This window comes from Pseudopipra pipra, chromosome W, assembly GCF_036250125.1.
Source record: "Pseudopipra pipra isolate bDixPip1 chromosome W, bDixPip1.hap1, whole genome shotgun sequence".
NCBI classification, from domain to species: domain Eukaryota; kingdom Metazoa; phylum Chordata; class Aves; order Passeriformes; family Pipridae; genus Pseudopipra; species Pseudopipra pipra.
In genome coordinates, this window is record NC_087580.1 from 87,287 (window position 1) to 105,433 (window position 18,147).

General features: G+C 59.9%; 1 protein-coding gene and 1 pseudogene across 1 annotated transcript in view; one reads left to right on the forward strand and one right to left on the reverse strand.

The window, feature by feature from the left end:
* Positions 1-18,147, forward strand: part of LOC135404761 (uncharacterized) — a 257,462-nt gene that overhangs the window by 52,409 nt on the left and 186,906 nt on the right. The gene's annotated exons all lie outside the window — the stretch shown is intronic.
* LOC135405765 (class I histocompatibility antigen, F10 alpha chain-like) lies at positions 3,584-8,912 on the reverse strand (annotated as a pseudogene).

An 18,147-nucleotide genomic window follows, 5' to 3' on the forward strand; every position in this document is an offset into this window, starting at 1 on the left:
TTTCCATGTGTGATTAATGTGATCAATGAGATCAATGTGATCACAACATCTATCGATGCCGATCAATAACGGGGGTTTATCCAATTTCCATGTGTGATTAATGTGATCAATGAGATCAATGTGATCACAGCATCGATCGATGGGGATCAATAACGGGGGTTTATCCAATTTCCATGTGTGATTAATGTGATCAATGAGATCAATGTGATCACAACATCCATCGATGCCGATCAATAACGGGGGTTTATCCAATTTCCATGTGTGATTAATGTGATCAATGAGATCAATGTGATCACAGCATCCATCGATGCCGATCAATAACGGGGGTTTATCCAATTTCCATGTGTGATTAATGTGATCAATGAGATCAATGTGATCACAGCATCGATCGATGTCGATCAATAACGGGGGTTTATCCAATTTCCATGTGTGATTAATGTGATCAATGAGATCAATGTGATCACAACATCCATCGATGGGGATCAATAACGGGGGTTTATCCAATTTCCATGTGTGATTAATGTGATCAATGAGATCAATGTGATCACAGCATCGATCGATGGGTATCAATAACGGGGGTTTATCCAATTTCCATGTGTGATTAATGTGATCAATGAGATCAATGTGATCACAGCATCGATCGATGGGTATCAATAACGGGGGTTTATCCAATTTCCATGTGTGATTAATGTGATCAATGAGATCAATGTGATCACAACATCCATCGATGCCGATCAATAACGGGGGTTTATCCAATTTCCATGTGTGATTAATGTGATCAATGAGATCAATGTGATCACAGCATCGATCGATGCCGATCAATAACGGGGGTTTTATCCAATTTCCAAATGTGATTAATGTGATCAATGAGATCAATGTGATCACAGCATCGATCGATGGGTATCAATAACGGGGGTTTATCCAATTTCCATGTGTGATTAATGTGATCAATGAGATCAATGTGATCACAGCATCCATCGATGGGGATCAATAACGGGGGTTTATCCAATTTCCATGTGTGATTAATGTGATCAATGAGATCAATGTGATCACAGCATCCATCGATGGGTATCAATAACGGGGGTTTATCCAATTTCCATGTGTGATTAATGTGATCAATGAGATCAATGTGATCACAGCATCCATCGATGCTGATCAATAACGGGGGTTTTACACAATTTCCATGTGTGATTAATGTGATCAATGAGATCAATGTGATCACAGCATCGATCGATGGGGATCAATAACGGGGGTTTATCCAATTTCCATGTGTGATTAATGTGATCAATGAGATCAATGTGATCACAGCATCGATCGATGGGGATCAATAACGGGGGTTTATCCAATTTCCATGTGTGATTAATGTGATCAATGAGATCAATGTGATCACAACATCCATCGATGCCGATCAATAACGGGGGTTTTACACAATTTCCATGTGTGATTAATGTGATCAATGAGATCAATGTGATCACAACATCTATCGATGCCGATCAATAACGGGGGTTTATCCAATTTCCATGTGTGATTAATGTGATCAATGAGATCAATGTGATCACAGCATCCATCGATGGGGATCAATAACGGGGGTTTATCCAATTTCCATGTGTGATTAATGTGATCAATGAGATCAATGTGATCACAACATCGATCGATGCCGATCAATAACGGGGGTTTATCCAATTTCCATGTGTGATTAATGTGATCAATGAGATCAATGTGATCACAGCATCCATCGATGGGGATCAATAACGGGGGTTTATCCAATTTCCATGTGTGATTAATGTGATCAATGAGATCAATGTGATCACAACATCTATCGATGCCGATCAATAACGGGCGGGGCCTCCCCGGGCCCTGGGTTCAGGGAGGGGTTCGGGTGAGTCTGGGGTCTGCTCCTCTCCAGCACTTCCCAGGGTCCCCATCCTGGTCCATCGTGTTCCCATTCCCGGTGTTCCCATTCCCGGTGTTCCCATCCCATTCCTGGTGTTCCCATTCCCATTCCTGGTGTTCCCATTCCCAGTGTTCCCATTCCCAGTGTTCCCATTCCCGGTGTCCCCATCCTGGTCCATCGTGTTCCTACTCCATTCCCGGTGTTCCCATCCTGGTCCCCTGTGTTCCCATCTCATTCCTGGTGTTCCCATTCCTGGTGTTCCCATTCCCGGTGTTCCCATCCCATTCCCAGTGTCCCCATCCTGGTCCCCCATGTTCCCACCCCATTCCTGGTGTTCCCATTCCCGGTGTTCCCATTCCCAGTGTCCCCATCCTGGTCCCTCATGTTCCCATCCCATTCCTGGTGTTCCCATTCCCAGTGTTCCCATCCCACTCCCGGTGTTCCCATTCCTGGTGTTCCCATCCCATTCCCAGCGTCCCCATCCTGGTCCATCGTGTTCCCATTCCCAGTGTTCCCATTCCCATTCCCAGTGTCCCCATCCTGGTCCCTCGTGTTCCCATCCCATTCCTGGTGTTCCCATTCCCAGTGTTCCCATTCCCATTTCTGGTGTTCCCATCCTGGTCCCTCATGTTCCCACTCCATTCCTGGTGTTCCCATTCCCGGTGTTCCCATTCCCATTCCCAGTGTGACCATCCCATTCCTGATGTCCCCATTCCCAGTCCCTGGTGTCTCCAACCTGCTGCCAATGTCCCCGTTCCAATTCCTGGTGTCCCCATTCCCAGTTCCTGCTGTCCCCAACCTGCTCCCAATGTCTCCATTGCTATTCCTGGCGTCTCCATCCCATTCCTGATGTCCCCAGCCTGCTCCAGTGTCCCCAACCTTCCCCTGGTCTTCCCATCCTGCTCCTGGTGTCCCCATCCCTTTCCCCATTGTCTCCTGGTGTTCCCATTCCCATTCCTGATGTCCACAACCTGCTCCCAATGTCCCCATTCCCAGTCCTGACGTCCCCATTCCCATTCCCAGTGTCCCCATCCCTGCCCCCAATGTCCCCATCCCAGTCCCCTCTGTCCCCATTCCTATTCCTGGTTCCCAGAGAGGAACTGCCAGATGCCGGAGGAGGGAGTCAGGATTTATTGCCCAAAGCAGGAGATTTTCACACCCAAATTAAAGCCTCAGGAATAATTGTGGTCCTGGGTTCCACACGGGAAAAAGCAGGAAGTTGATCCATCGGGAAGAGCCGCAGGGGGGCCGGGGTGGGTGGGAGCAGCGGGATGAGCTCTGCCAGCAGCTCCTGCCTTTCCGCAGGGAGAGGGAAGGGGCGGATCCAGCTCTGGGATGGCTCAGGCTGTGATTCCTGCTGGGATGAGAGCGGGGAAAGGAGTCACCATGTCCCTGTTCCCATCCCAGGGGATGGAGCCGGCTGTGGAGCCCAGGGAGAGTAGGAACTGCTCCGGAATCCCACCTGATCCTGCTCCATCCATCCCACCCCAATCCCACTCCATCCATCTCACCCAAATCCCACTCCAGAATCCAGCCCTGATCCCAGTCCACAATTCCACCTGATCCCACTCTGGAATCCTGCCCTGAGCTGGAATCCCCTTCCAATCCCGCTCCAGCCATTAGGCCCCCATTCCCCTCTGGAATCCCGGCATCCATCCTGGGATCCCTGCCCAGAGGATCTGGATCCACACACGCTGCTGGGACTCACTGGTGGGCGCGGGGTCGTATCCCTTCCCCTCCCTCTTCCCTATGGAAAGAAAGCGGGATCAGCACCCGTGGCACAGGATCCCCGGAATGCTGCCGGGCGGATCCGTGCCCCTTCCCGACCCCCATCCCGGGAGTTACCGGATCGGAGCTTCCAGACACCGACTGCCACGAGGCCGATGATGATGATGATGGCAGCGATGACGGACACAGCCACCAACACCGGGCTGGAATTCCAGACGGATTCCGGCTCTGGGAAGGGCAGGAGGGGGAGGAGGGGGAGGGTTACCCCCATCCCGCTGTCCCACATTCCCAAATTCCTCCTTCCCAAATGCCCAGTTCCCACATTGCCCGTTCCCAGCCTCACCCCAGGCGAAGATCCCGGGCTCCGGCATTCCGGCGTGCTCCACCCGGCACCGGTACTGCTCCCGCTCCCCCGGCAGCGCCTCGATCCTGGCCCAGCTGTGGAAGGTGCCGTCGCTGTTGGGAACGATCCCGCCCCACTCCGTCTCCTGATCCCGCACTTCATCCCCCTTCAGCCAGTTGATCCCGATCATCCCGGGGTAGAATCCGTACGCGTGGCAGGACAACGTCAGGATCCCGTGTTCCTCTTTCCCGGACACGTGGACATCGGGGGGATCTGGAATGGGATAACGGTGAGATCCATTATGGAATTCCCATGGGAATGGGATTGGAGTGAGATCCATTAATGGAATTCTCATGGGAATGGGACAACAGTGAGATCCATTAATGGAATTCCCATGGGAATGGGATTGGAGTGAGATCCACGCACAGAATTCCCATTGGAATGGGACAAAAGTGGGATTCATCCATGGAATTCCCATGGGAGTTGGATGACTCAGATTCATCCATGGAATTCTCACGGGAATTCCTGCATTCCTCAGTTCCACCCTCCCAAATCCCACATTCCCAAATCCCACATTCCCATGGGAATTCTGTCTCCCTCACCTTTGCGCTCCAGCACCTCCCGCCCGTATCCGACATATTTCTGGAGCCATTCCGGACAGATGTTCTCCAGGTAATTTGTCCATTTCTCCACCTCGATCCCATCGTGTTCCCATTTCCTCTTGGTGATCTGGGCAGCTCCATCGGCCGCCACGAAGCTCCCGGATCCCAGCTCGAAGGAGATGAAATCCCGCCCGTCGTAGCCAGACCGACGGGATCCACGGACGCTCCCGTCGGACAGGAGGTCACAGCCAGAAAGCCGCTGCCACGTGTGGAGACCTGAGGGGTGGGATTGGATCCATGGAGACCCTGGAATTGTGTCCCAGCCCCACAGACCCCATTCCATCCCTATGGAGCCCCAGAGTCTGATGGAGACCCACAGAGCCTCATTCCAGCCCTTGGAGCACCTTGGATCCACATCCCAGCCCCACACATCCCATCTCAGCCCCACAGATCCCATTCCAACCCCACACATCCCCCATTCTCCAGCTACCCCCACTCACCCCCACTCCAGTTGTACCGGCCCCTCCCCACTCTCTCCAGGTTGGTGGCAGCCACGAGCCGGTTCCCCTCAGCAATCTGGGTCTGTCTATCCCAATATCCCGGCTCGGCTCCGGCCGCCATCCACGGCGTCTGCGGCTCCGTCCGGCCCCGCTCGCTGTCGTAGCGCGTGAAGGGGATCCCATCCACGTATCCCAACACCATGAACTGAGGGATCCCCGGGCTGGGCTCTGTCACCGCCACAGCCAGGTAACGCAGGGAGTGGAGAACTGGGGGGACACGGAGATTTGGGGGGTCTGGGGGGGTCATGAGTCAAGGAAAGGGGGAACTGGGAGAGCTGGGAGAGCCGGGAAGGGGGTTTGGGGATCCCAGGGCCAAGGAAAGGAGGGTGTAGGAGGGGGCATCCAGGGGTCCCTGTGCCCAGGGAAGGGGGGCCTGGGGGGCCCCAGAGTTGAGGACAATGGGGTCTGGTGTCTGGGAAAGGCAGGAATGGGGATCCAGGGGGTCTCAGAGTCAAGGAAAAGGGGGATCTGGGCTCCAGAAGAGGCAGGATGGCCGGGAAAGGGGGTGTAGGGGGGTGTTGGTGCAGGATAAGGGGTTCCAGGGGGGTCCTGGTGCCCAGGAATTGCAGTCAAGGGCGTTCCTGGTGCCTGGGACCCCCCTGCAGGAAGCACAGGGAGTGGAGAAGTGGGGGGGGTCACAGAGATTGGAGGGTTTGGGGGGTCCAAGGGTCAAGGAAGTAGAACTGGGAGAGCTGGGAGAGCTGGGAAGGGTCCAAGGTTCAAGGAAATGAGGGGCTGGGACTGGGAGAGGCGGGATATGGGATCCAGGGGGTCCCTGTGCCCAGGAAAGGGGGGTCCAGTGGTCCCCAGTGTTGAGGAAAGTGGGGGCTGGGGGCTGGGAAAGGCAGGAATGGGGGTCCAGGGAGTTCCAGGGTCAAGAAAAAGGGAGGATGAGGGGGCTGGGAGAGGTGGGATTGGCAGGAAAAGGGGGTGCAGGAAAGGGGGTGCAGGATAAGGTTGGTTCCAGGGGGGGTCCTGGTGCCCAGGAATTGCAGTCAAGGGCGTTCCTGGTGCCTGGGATCCCCCTGCAGGAAGCACAGGGAGTGGAGAACTGGGGGGTCACAGAGATTGGAGGGTTTGGGGGATCCAAGGGTCAAGGAAGTGGAACTGGGAGGGTCCAAGATTCAAGGAAAGGGGGGGGCTGGGATTGGGAAAGCTAGGATAGGGGATCCAGGGGGTCCCTGTGCCCAAGAAAAGGGGGGTCCAGTGGTCCTCGGTGTTGAGGAAAGTGGGGTCTGGGGTCTAGGAAAAACAGAAATGGGGTCCAGGGGGTCCCAGGGTCAAGGAAAAGGGAGGATCAGGGGGTTGAGAGAGGCAGGATTGGCAGGAAAAAATTTGTTGAGGATAAGGGGGTTCAGAGGGTTCCTGGAGAGAGGGATGGGGGTCCAGGGGGGTTCCTGTGCCCAAGAATGGGGGTTCAGGGGGGTCCCGGGACTCAGGAATGGGGCTCCAGAGGCGTCCCTGTGCCCGGGAATGGAGGTTGAGGGAGGTTCCCATGCCCGGGAACGGGTGTTCAAGGGGGTCTCGGTGCCCAGGAATGGAAATTGGGGGGTCCCGGTGCCGGGTAAGGAGGTTTAAGGGGGTCCCGGTGCGGAGAGAAAGTTTGCAAGGGGGGTCCCGGTGCCCGGAAGTGGAGGTTCAGGGAAGTGCCGGTGCCCGGGAATAAAGGCTGAGGAGGTGCCCGTTCCGGGGGTCCCACTTACCCTCGGGCTGCCCCCCCGAGACCCCCAGGAGCGCCAGGAGCGCCCCCAGCCCCAGCCCCGGAGCCATCGCGCTGCTCCGCTGGCCCCGCCCACACAGCAGCGTCCGGCGCCGCTACTTCTTCTGCACCAATGGCAACCCGACTCGGCCGTGACGTCACCGGTCACCGGGCAGATCCCGCCGCCGCAGGTTGGGAGACGCGACAGTGCCCGAGGCAGCGCGGGGGAGGGGAGGGGACGGGGGAATTCCTGGGAACTGACCGGAATGTCCTTTGGGAGCCCTGCTGGGACCACCCTGAGTCCTCCTGAGACCCTCTGCAACCCTCCGCGGCCACGTCTTGCGTGGGCTCCAGGGGGTCTCAAAGTCAAGGCTCTGCCCGGAGCCGAGCTGGCCAGGGAGCGCCCACCGGGGGGATTTAAGGCAGTGCCCGCGTTTCGGTCCTGTCCAGCCCGGTCGCTGTTGGCCAGGGGCCCGTGCTGGCTGCTGGCCCCGCTCCTCGCTCCGTCCCGCTCGTGTCCCACCTCCCTGCTCTGCTGCTCGGCTCGGATCCGCTCTGCTCCCCACCCGCTTCCCTCCAGCGCTGCTTCCCTGCCTGCCCGAGCCTGACTGCAGCCGCTTCTCTCCCTGGGCTGGCAACCTTTCTGCACTTTCCTTTGGCAGCCTTTCCTTTTCCTCATCTCTCCCTCTTCTCCTCCCCCCTCACTTTTACCGTTCCTTATTGGTACCAATAAAGTCAGTTGTGTGTGTGAGACCGAACATTTGGAGGTTTGGGCCTTAATCTCGCCCTGGAAGGAATCATCTAAAAGAAGCAGGTTGCAGCCCCTGTCCGGTCTGTAACAGGGTCCCAGGGTCAGGGGAAGGGGGGGAGGGCACTGGGAGAGGTGGGATGGAGATTCAGGGGGTCCCTGTGCCCAGGAAAAGGGGGGTCCAGGGGTGGCTGATGTTGAGGAAAATGGGGTCTGGAAAAGCAGGAATGGGGGTCCCGGGGGTCTCAGGGACAAGGAAAAGGTAGGTCTGGGAGAGGCAGGATGTGCAGGAAAGGGGGTGCAGGGGGTGTTGGTGCAGGATAAGGGGGTTGAGGGGGGGCCCCGGTGCCCAGGAATTGCGGTCGAGGGCGTTCCCGGTGCCTGGGACCCCCCTGCAGGAAGCACAGGGAGTGGAGAACTGGGGGGTCACAGAGATTGGAGGGTTTGGGGGGTCCAAGGGTCAAGGGAGTGGAACTGGGAAAGCTGGGAAGGGTCCAAGGTTCAAGGAAATGAGGGGCTGGGACTGGGAGAGGAGGGATAGGGGATCCAGGGGGTCCCTGTGCCCAGGAAAGGGGGGTCCAGTGGTCCCTATGGTTGAGGAAAGTGGGGGCTGGGGGCTGAGAAAGGCAGGAATGGGGGCCCAGGGGGTCTCAGGGTCAAGGAAAAGGGAGGATGAGGGGGTTGGGAGAGGCAGGATTAGCAGGAAAATGGGCACAGGAGGGTATTTGTTGAGGATAAGGGGGTTCAGAGGGGTCCTGGTGCAGGAGTTGGGGGTCCAGGGGGGTTCCCGAGCCCAAGAATGGGGGTTCCGGGGGGTCCCAGTACTCAGGAATGGGGCTCCAGAGGCGTCCCTGTGCCCGGGAATGGAGGTTGAGGGAGGTTCCCATGCCCGGGAACGGGTGTTCAAGGGGGTCTCGGTGCCCAGGAATGGAAATGAGGCGGTCCCGGTGCCGCATAGGGAGGTTTAAGGGGGTCCCGGTGCAGAAGGAGAGGGTGCAGGGGGGTCCCGGTGGCCGGAAATGGAAGTTCAGGGGGGTCCCGGTGCCCAGGAGTGGGTGTTCAGGGGGGTCTCCTTCCGGGAATGGGGGCTCAGGGGGTTCCCGTGCCCAGCAATCGGGATTCAGGGGGTCCCGGTGCGGAGGGAGAGGGTGCAGGGGGGTCCCGGTGCCCGGAAATGGAGGTTCAGGGAAGTGCCGGTGCCCGGCAATAAAGGCTGAGGAGTTGCCCGTTCCGGGGGTCCCACTTACCCTCGGGCTGCCCCCCCGAGACCGCCAAGACCCCCAGGAGCGCCAGGAGCGCCCCCAGCCCCAGCGCTGGAGCCATCGCGCTGCTCCGCTGGCCCCGCTGGGCGCAGTTCGGGAGCCGCGAAAGCGAAAGTGGCCGAGGGAGCGCGGGGGGCGGGCCCGGGGGAATTGCCGGGAATGCCCCGGGATCCCCTTCGGGACCCCTCCCGGCACCGGCCCGGGTCCCCCCGCCACCCCCGGGCCCCCTGGACGGGCCCGAGCGGCGGGACCCCCGGGCCGGGCCGAGCTGAACTCGCGGGCCCTGCGCTTAAACTCGGCCTTAAAGGCGCCGCTTTGGGGCCAAAGCGGGGGAAGCGCCGCGATCAGCGGATGCCGCGGGGGCGGGGGGCGATCTCCCTGGGCCAGTGCCCGCCCTGTGCACTGCTCAGGGCACCCTGCTCATCCCTGCCGGGAGACGCGACCCCCAAGTGAGGGGGTGCGGGGGGTCCCGGAGCTGGGGAAGGAGATGCAGGGGGGTCTCAGTGCCCAGGAACGGGGATTCAAGGGGGGCCCGGGTCAAGGAAAGAGGGGTGCAGGGGCTGGGAGAGGTGGGATGGAGAGTCTAGGGGGTCCTTGTGCCCAGGAAAGGAGGTCCCAGGAGTTGCCAGTGTTGAGGAAAGGGGGCTCTGGGGGCTGGGAAAGGCGGGAAGGGGGGTCCAGGGGGTCTCAAAGTCAAGGCTCTGCCCGGAGCCGAGCTGGCCAGGGAGCGTCCACCGGGGGGATTTAAGGCAGTGCCCGCGTTTCGGTCCTGTCCAGCCCAGCCGGTGTTGGCCAGGGGCCCGTGCTGGCTGCTGGCCCCGCTCCTCGCTCCGTCCCGCTCGTGTCCCACCTCCCTGCTCTGCTGCTCGGCTCGGATCCGCTCTGCTCCCCACCCGCTTCCCTCCAGCGCTGCTTCCCTGCCTGCCCGAGCCTGACTGCACCCGCTTCTCTCCCTGGGCTGGCAACCTTTCTGCACTTTCCTTTGGCAGCCTTTCCTTTTCCTCATCTCTCCCTCTTCTTCTCCCCCCCTCACTTTTACCGTTCCTTATTGGTACCAATAAAGTCAGTTGTGTGTGTGAGACCCAACATTTGGAGGTTTGGGCCTTAATCTCGCCCTGGAAGGAATCATCTAAAAGAAGCAGGTTGCAGCCCCTGTCCGGTCTGTAACAGGGTCCCAGGGTCAGGGGAAGGGGGGGGAGGGCACTGGGAGAGGTGGGATGGAGATTCAGGGGGTCCCTGTGCCCAGGAAAAGGGGGGTCCAGGGGTGGCTGATGTTGAGGAAAACGGGGTCTGGGAAAGGCAGGAATGGGGGTCCAGGGGGGCTCAGGGTCAAGGAAAAGGTAGGTCTGGGAGAGGCAGGATGTGCAGGAAAGGGGGTGCAGGGGGGTGTTGGTGAAGGATAAGGGGGTTGAGGGGGGGGCCCGGTGCCCAGGAATTGCGGTCGAGGGCGTTCCCGGTGCCTGGGACCCCCCTGCAGGAAGCTCAGGGAGTGGAGAACTGGGGGGGTCACAGAGATTGGAGGGTTTGGGGGTCCAAGGGTCAGGGGAGTGAAACTGGGAGAGCTGGGAAGGGTCCAAGGTTCAAGGAAAGTGGGGGCTGGGAGTGGGAGAGGAGGGATAGGGGATCCAGGGGGTCCCTGTGCCCAGGAAAGGGGGGTCCAGTGGTCCCCGGTGTTGAGCCAAGTGGGGGCTGGGGGCTGGGAAAGGCAGGAATGGGGGTCCCAGGGTCAAGGAAAAGGGAGGATGAGGGGGCTGGGAGAGGCAGGATTGGCAGGAAAAGGGGCACAGGAGGGTATTTGTTGAGGATAAGGGGGTTCAGAGGGGTCCTGGAGCAAGGGATGGGGGTCCAGGGGGGTTCCTGTGCCCAAGAATGGGGGTTCCGGGGGGTCCCAGGACTCAGGAATGGGGCTCCAGAGGCGTCCCTGTGCCCGGGAATGGAGGTTGAGGGAGGTTCCCATGCCCGGGAACGGGTGTTCAAGGGGGTCTCGGTGCCCAGGAATGGAAATGAGGCGGTCCCGGTGCCGCATAGGGAGGTTTAAGGGGGTCCCGGTGCAGAGGGAGAGGGTGCAGGGGGGTCCCGGTGCCCGGAAATGGAGGTTCAGGGGGGTCCCGGTGCCCAGGAATGGGTGTTCAGGGGGGTCTCCTTACGGGAATGGGAGTTCAGAGGGTTCCCGTGCCCAGCAATCGGGATTCAGGGGGTCCCGGTGCGGAGGGAGAGGGTGCAGGGGGGTCCCGGTGCCCGGAAATGGAGGTTCAGGGAAGTGCCGGTGCCCGGGAATAAAGGCTGAGGAGTTGCCCGTTCCGGGGGTCCCACTTACCCTCGGGCTGCCCCCCCGAGACCGCCAAGACCCCCAGGAGCGCCAGGAGCGCCCCCAGCCCCAGCGCTGGAGCCATCGCGCTGCTCCGCTGGCCCCGCTGGGCGCAGTTCGGGAGACGCGAAAGCGAAAGTGGCCGAGGGAGCGCGGGGGGCGGGCCCGGGGGAATTGCCGGGAATGCCCCGGGATCCCCTTCGAGACCCCTCCCGGCACCGGCCCGGGTCCCCCCGCCACCCCCGGGCCCCCTGGACGGGCCCGAGCGGCGGGACCCCCGGGCCGGGCCGAGCTGAACTCGCGGGCCCTGCGCTTAAACTCGGCCTTAAAGGCGCCGCTTTGGGGCCAAAGCGGGGGAAGCGCCGCGATCAGCGGATGCCGCGGGGGCGGGGGGCGATCTCCCTGGGCCAGTGCCCGCCCTGGGCAGCCCCCACTGCCCCCCGCAGGGGTCCCGGGGTCAAGGCAAAGGGGGGCTCCCAAAGCCCCTGCCAGGGGGGAGCGGGAGCTGGGGCAGGAGCTCCGTGGGGAGAGAAAGGGGGGGACAGCGGGATGGGGGTCCCGGGGGGGCACACACGCTCCGGGGGGGACACACGACCCCCGGGGACCCCCCTCAGCTCCTCCCGCGGGCGGAGGCCGAGCCCCAGCCCAGGGAGACGAAGGCAAAGACGGAGCCCCGACCCCCGTCAGCATCTTGGGGGGGCGGGGGGGGCAGGACCCGGGAAACGGCGGCGGCTGCTGGGAAGGGACTGTGACGGACTGGGACTGACTGGGATAGACTGGGATGGATTGGGACAGACTGGGACAGAGTGCCCCCAGCCCGGGCACATCGCCAGGGCTGGGACTCCTAAAGCAGCGGCTCCGGGCACATCGCCAGGGCTGTTTCCCGTAAACCGCGGCCGGTTCAGCACAGGGAGCTGGGATTCTGGGCCAAGCCGGGCGGGCACTCGGGGAGGCGGTGGCGGAGCTCGGGCGCGGCCCCGGCGCGGCTGGAGGGGCCGGGAGGGGGGTCCGGCGGGTTCGTCCCGCCCTGTCCCCTCCGCAGGGCCCGCGCAGGGAGCGGCTGCCCGCGGGCTCCTCCTTCCCGCCCAGCCCCGGCGGGCTCGGAAGGAGCCGCTGCCGCAGCAGCGCTGCCTCGTCCCGGCTCCTCTCGCTCCGACCCCTTTGGCTGCCCCGGGCCCGCCACTGCTCCCGCCCGGGGGGGACCGGCCTTGCAGCCGCATCGGCTGCTGCCACATGGCCCTGCTGGGGCAGGGCTGGCACGGGAGGGGCTTGGAGTCCCTGCCAAGCCGAGCCGGGCTGGGACTGAAAGACAGACCCGGGCTGGGATGGACCGGGCTGGGAATATACTGGGATGGGGGTGTGGGATGGACCGGGCTGGGAATATACTGGGATGGGGGTGTGGGATGGACCGGGATGGGAATATACTGGGATGGGGGTGTGGGATGGACCGGGCTGGGAATATACTGGGATGGGGTGTGGGATGGACCGGGATGGGGGTGTTGAGGCAGATCGGGGGTGTGGGGGCTGGGCTGGCCCAGGATGAAGCAAGTTTGGATTTGAGCTTAGTTCTCTCTTCCCAAGATTGCTGTGCCAGATCCAGAGGGAATTTGGGAGGGGGAAGGAGGAGGTGAGACTAAGAGGAGCAAGAAGAAGCAGCTTTCTCCTGCCCGTCCTGCTCCGTCTCCCCTGGGCCTCCCCCTCCAGCCCAGCCCAGCCTGGGGGTCCCACTTTGGGGTCCCCGTGACCCCCAGGTGTCTCCTTGCAGGGACCCCTCAGGTCAGGACTGAATTATGTGGGAGGTTGGAGCAGCGACAAGAGGAGCGAGCAAAGGCTGGGATAGGAAACAGTGAACAAAAACCAGCCCTGGGGAAAGGAAGAGGGTTAGAAAAAGGCTGTGACTGCCTGGGGGGAGTTTGGGGGATTCTCAGCTGTGCAAGTCCTTGAGACAACACCTTCCCAGGGCACACAGAGCTGGCAGGAGCCAAGGCTGAGTTGGGAAAACAAAGCCAGTCCTGGTGCTTTGAAGGCTCAAATCACCTAAAGCCGCTGAAGGGAAAGGGGGGATTGACTTTCCTGGCAGGAAAGTGCCCCAAATCAGGCATTTGGCACTGCCCAGTTCCCGGCCTGAGCAGGAGGGAGGCACCAGGAAAACCAGCTCCTCTTTTGGGGAGGTTTTTTCAAAGCTGTGCTTGAGTTTAGTGTGTATGGGCACTAAATCAGTTCCAAAAGCCACGGGGGAGTGTTACAGCCCACCCTGCCAGGCCGGAGGAATTTTTGTTTGACTCTTGTTTCCCTTGGAGTGAATTAAAGTGAACCAATCCTGGATGATCAGTGTTTGCAGAGAGAGAGAGAGAGCATTTATTTTAGAGCAGTTGGGTTGCAAAGGAAACCAGGTGTGGAGCCCTTTGGGTTGTGATACAGCCCCCCAGGAAAGCTTGTGTCTCCTTCTTGTTGGTCGATGGAGTCATGGCTACAATCTATTGATGACATCTGTTGGTATCTGTCATTGTCCATCTTCCCATTTCACCCCTAGGAACTGGATCTCTCGGGCAGGTCCCTTGACCTTATTCTTCTTGATGGCGAAACTGGCGTTGAGGAGAATCTGGATGATTTCCTCTCCTTTCTCGAAGACTTTTTCTGCTGTGTCCCCCCATACAATGATGTCATCAATGTACTGGATATGTTTTGGGGCCTTGCCCTTCTCCAATGTGGCCTGAATCAGTCCATGGCAGATTTTTGAACTGTGTTTCCACCCCTGGGGCAGTCGGTTCCACGTGTACTGCACACCCCTCCAGGTGAAAGCAAACTGCGGCCTGCACTGTGCTGCTAAGGGAATGGAGTAAAATGCCTTGGCGATGTTGATGGTGACGTACCACTTTGCTGTCTTGGACTGCAGCTCGTACTGGAGCTCCACCATGTCTGGTACAGCAGCACTCAATGGTGGTGTGACTTCATTCCACAATAGTCCAGGGTTAGGCTCCTTGGTTACAAACTGGTCACCAAGGAAGGCCTAGACTAAACTACCACAACTTGTCCTCAGCGTTTTCTCTGAAAGGGTCACTATGATCTGAAGGGTCAAACTCAGAAGTGTCTGAACCTGCAGACAGTCCTTCTTTCTGGGCAGAGCTGCAGCTGCTTGGGAATGTTATTCCCTGCTCTCAGCTTCCCACAGAGCTGTGGGCACACATTCTCCAGGCAGCTCACTGAATGCAGAGTTTCCTTCCAACCTGAAGGGAGTCTTTGCTCTACAACATCTCTCCCCGGTGGCACTGTGTGATTGCAGGCTGGTTCTCCTGGCTCTACCTGTGTCCTGCTCTCCTTGGAAAGCACCATGTCCGTAAGGATCCAGATGATGATCCTGATCTTGAAGAGAATCAATAAAATATCATTAAACAGGTATAAAATGTCGAGAATTGATGAATGAAATGCCAGATCTGTCTGAAAATAGACACAAATACAGCGTTGTGGAGCTCCTGGCTGGGCTTTCCCAGCTGTGTGCATTGGCCAGGAAGCCCTGGGGCCTCACTTGTCTGCCCCCTAATTAGGAGCAATTTCTTAGGCCAATTAACCAGGAGTCATTTGCCCCTGAGCTGCTTTGTCCCTCTGCCAGGCACAGGCCAGCCCGGGCTCCGCAGGCTGCAGGGCTGCTGCGTCCTGTCAGTGCTCAACACCTGGGATTTATTTGCCCCAAAAAGGGAAAACGGCCCCGAATCCCGTGGGCCGAGCGCAGGAGGGGACAGAGTTCTGGCACAAAACTCCACCCGCCGGGTTTGCCCAGCCCGGGAAGAACCAAGGGCCCCGCAGTGAGGTGGGACCCCCCAGCAGCCCTTGTGTGCCGTGCCCAGCTGAAGCCCTCCCTGGGGCGCTCGGGGCTGGCTGGGCACACTGGGAGCGCTGGGAAGGGCCCCGGCTCGGGGCGGGGGCGGCGGGTGCCCAGCAGTGACTGAGGGGAAGGGCCTTCACAGGGACCCCCCGCGCCCCTCGCTGCCCACGGGAAGGGTTTTTGGTCCCTCTGAGCGATTTGGCGGCGTTTCTGGGCTCGGCGGGGCCGGGCAGGCGGCAGCGGGACACGCGGGGCCCGGGCCGTGCGGCGGAGCCGGGTGGGAACTGCGGGGCGGCCCCAGCGGGGCCCAAGGGCGGAGCGGAGCCGGTTGGGAACGACCCCCGATCCCCCCGGGGCCAGGTCTGATGCCGGGAAAAGCAGCACTGATAAGAAGGAGTATCTTGGCCAGCCCCCAGAGCTGGGAAGCATTCCAGAAGAAGAAACTGGTTTTTCGGGCCTGTGACCAAAGAAGGATAATGTGAAGAAGGGATGTTCCCCAAAGGGCCACCAGAGACCCTCGAGAGACCCCTACTCTGATGTAAATGAGTTCTGGAAACTGATTCAAATGTGTAAGAGAATCTGTGGGAGTGTTTAGTATATATGCATGAGTTTGGGGAAGTGTAATGCACATGTATTAGTTACATCCACAGAAACCAGGGTGTGAGACAGCCCAGTGTGGGGGTGATGGGAGGAGACCCCCCCACCCCCCACCCCCGCACCCAGTGCCGAAAAAAATAAAACCGCTTTCTAATCCTGACATTCCAGTGACAGAGAGTTTTATTCCCGTTTGGTGACAGTCCCAGTTGCTCCCAGTATGATCCCTGTTGCCCCAGTTCTGGTCCCTAGGGGTCCCAGTCCTGCTCTTGCTGTATCCCGGTGTCCCAGTCCGTCCCAGTCTGTCCTAGTCCATCCCAGCCCGTCCCGGTCCCTTCCCAGCAGCCGCCGCCGTTTCCCGGGTCCTGCCCCCCCCCCCCCCCCAGAGCTGCCGCCGGACGCCGCCCCCCCAAGTTGCTGACGGGGGTCGGGGCTCTGTCTTTGGCTTCGTCTCCCTGGGCTGGGGCTCGGCCTTCGCCCGTGGGAGGAGCTGAGGGGGGTCCCCGGGGGTCGTGTGTGCCCCCCCGGGACCCCCTATCCCGGGGGGAGCCCCCCTTTGCCTTGACCCCGGGCCCCCCTTGAATCCCCGTTCCTGGGCACTGAGACCCCCCTGCATCTCCTTCCCCAGCTCTGGGACCCCCCTACACCCCTGTATCCAGCTCCACAACCCCTGCAATCCCTTTCCCAGTCCCTGCATCCCCCTGTGCAGGGGGTGCTGCAGGGCTTTGGGGGGTCTCACCAGGGCTTTGCCCCAGGACACCCTGCCTCGGGCTCTGGGGGTGGGGGGTGACGGCTGCTCTCGAGCCCCCCCTTTTTTCCGCACCCCTTCCCCACCCCCATTCTGGATCTGCCATTCCAGAGCCGTGGGGGGGCCTCGCCGCAGCCCCCCCGCTGTCCCCGCTGTCCCCTCGGGGCCCTGACGGCCGCCCTGGTGCTGTCCCTTGGGCTGCCCGGGGAGTTGCCCCCACAGGCTCTTGGGGCGGGGCTGGAGGGGTCCCGCTGCCCCTCTGCTGTGTTCAAGCACCTGAGGAACAGGGAGCAAACCCCCAGATCGGGTTTCCCGACTGCAAAGCTTGGCGGGGCTGCCCCACCAGGAGGAATTTGGGGCTTGGGTACGGGAACAAAACATGGCATCAATTAAACCTTATTAAAAATTCAAGCACTGGGAAAGGAAAAAAATCATCCTTTGGGGTCTTCCCTTTGCAGACACAGACAGAGGGTTCTCACCTGGGCAAGTACCAGCCTGGTAATAATTTTATTTACACTAGTGATGCCAACAACACCTGCTGGGCATTGATGGAGGGGGGTTATATAGTTTTAGTAAGTATAGAAACACTTTGCAGTTGCCAGTGACTCAACAGCAGCTTCCACAGGTATTTTCGTCTCTGTCAGTTGATCCTTGGTCTGGTGTTTTGACTATTTTTCCTTATAAATATTCCACAAATCACTCCTATGGAACCAGTTTTGCTTTGCTGAGGAGAGCTGTGACTGCTGGGCCCTTGGGGGATTATGAGCTTTTTGTGTTTTTATTTGAGGAGCACAGGAGCATCCAGGCAAAGCCCCAGGAGGGAGCAGGACCTGCCCAGACCCCGGGAGCTCAGGCTGTTGTCCCAGCTCAGCTCGTGGCAGGAGGAGCTGAGGGTGCCCCTGTCCCCTCTGTGCCCCCCAGGGGTGGCAAAAGCCCCTCGGGAGGCAGGTCCAGAGGCACCATCCCCTGTCCCGGGGGCTCCCCGAGCTGCCCTGCACAGGGTGGGCACATGGGGGGTGGGCTCAGGTGGGTCTGAAGGGCCGTCCAGCACCTTGGGGGGTGACCTGGGGGGCTGGGACTGAAAACCCCTCGGAGCTGTGCAAGTCCTTGAGACAATGAGCTCCTGCTTTTTTAATGAACAACCTGAAGAACAACCCAAGTGGAATCCTATTTTTGTTCTCCAAATTTCAGAGAAAGTCACAGACTTCCATTGGGGCCAGGAAGGACAATTCCTGTGCCTAAAGCCCCTCTGAGTGGCCCCACAACCAGCAGTGCTGATGAGACCCTTGGAGCTCTCTGGGGCCGCAGCAGCTGCAGGGACTCTGCTCCAGCACGGGCTGCCCACGGGCTCACATCCTTCTTTGTGGGCATCCCCTGCTCCGCCGTGGGCTCCTCCTTGGGCTGCAGGGGAATCTCAGCTCTAGGCCTGGGGCACCTCCTGCCCCTCCTCCTGCATTGCCCTGGGGGTCTGCAGAGCTGTTCCTCTCCCCTATTCCCACTCTGCTCCTCTCTGCACCCAATTCCATCTGCACAAGGTTTTTTTCCTCCTTAAATACATTATGCCCAAGGCCCCAATACACTGCCCAACATGGATCACCAGGAATGTTGGTCACCAGGTCTGTGCCCAACGGGGGTCCCTGTGGATCATCCAATGCAGGTCCTCCCATGGCTGATGGAGTTGGAGCAGCGGCCGAAGCTCTTCCCGCAGTTGGGGCACTCGGGGCTTCCATTACTGGTGGGTCCGTTGGTGGTAGGTCAAGGCAGAGCTGTTGGTGAAGCTCCTCTCACACTCGTCACACTTGTAGGGCTTCTCCCCGGTGTGGATGCGACGGTGGATG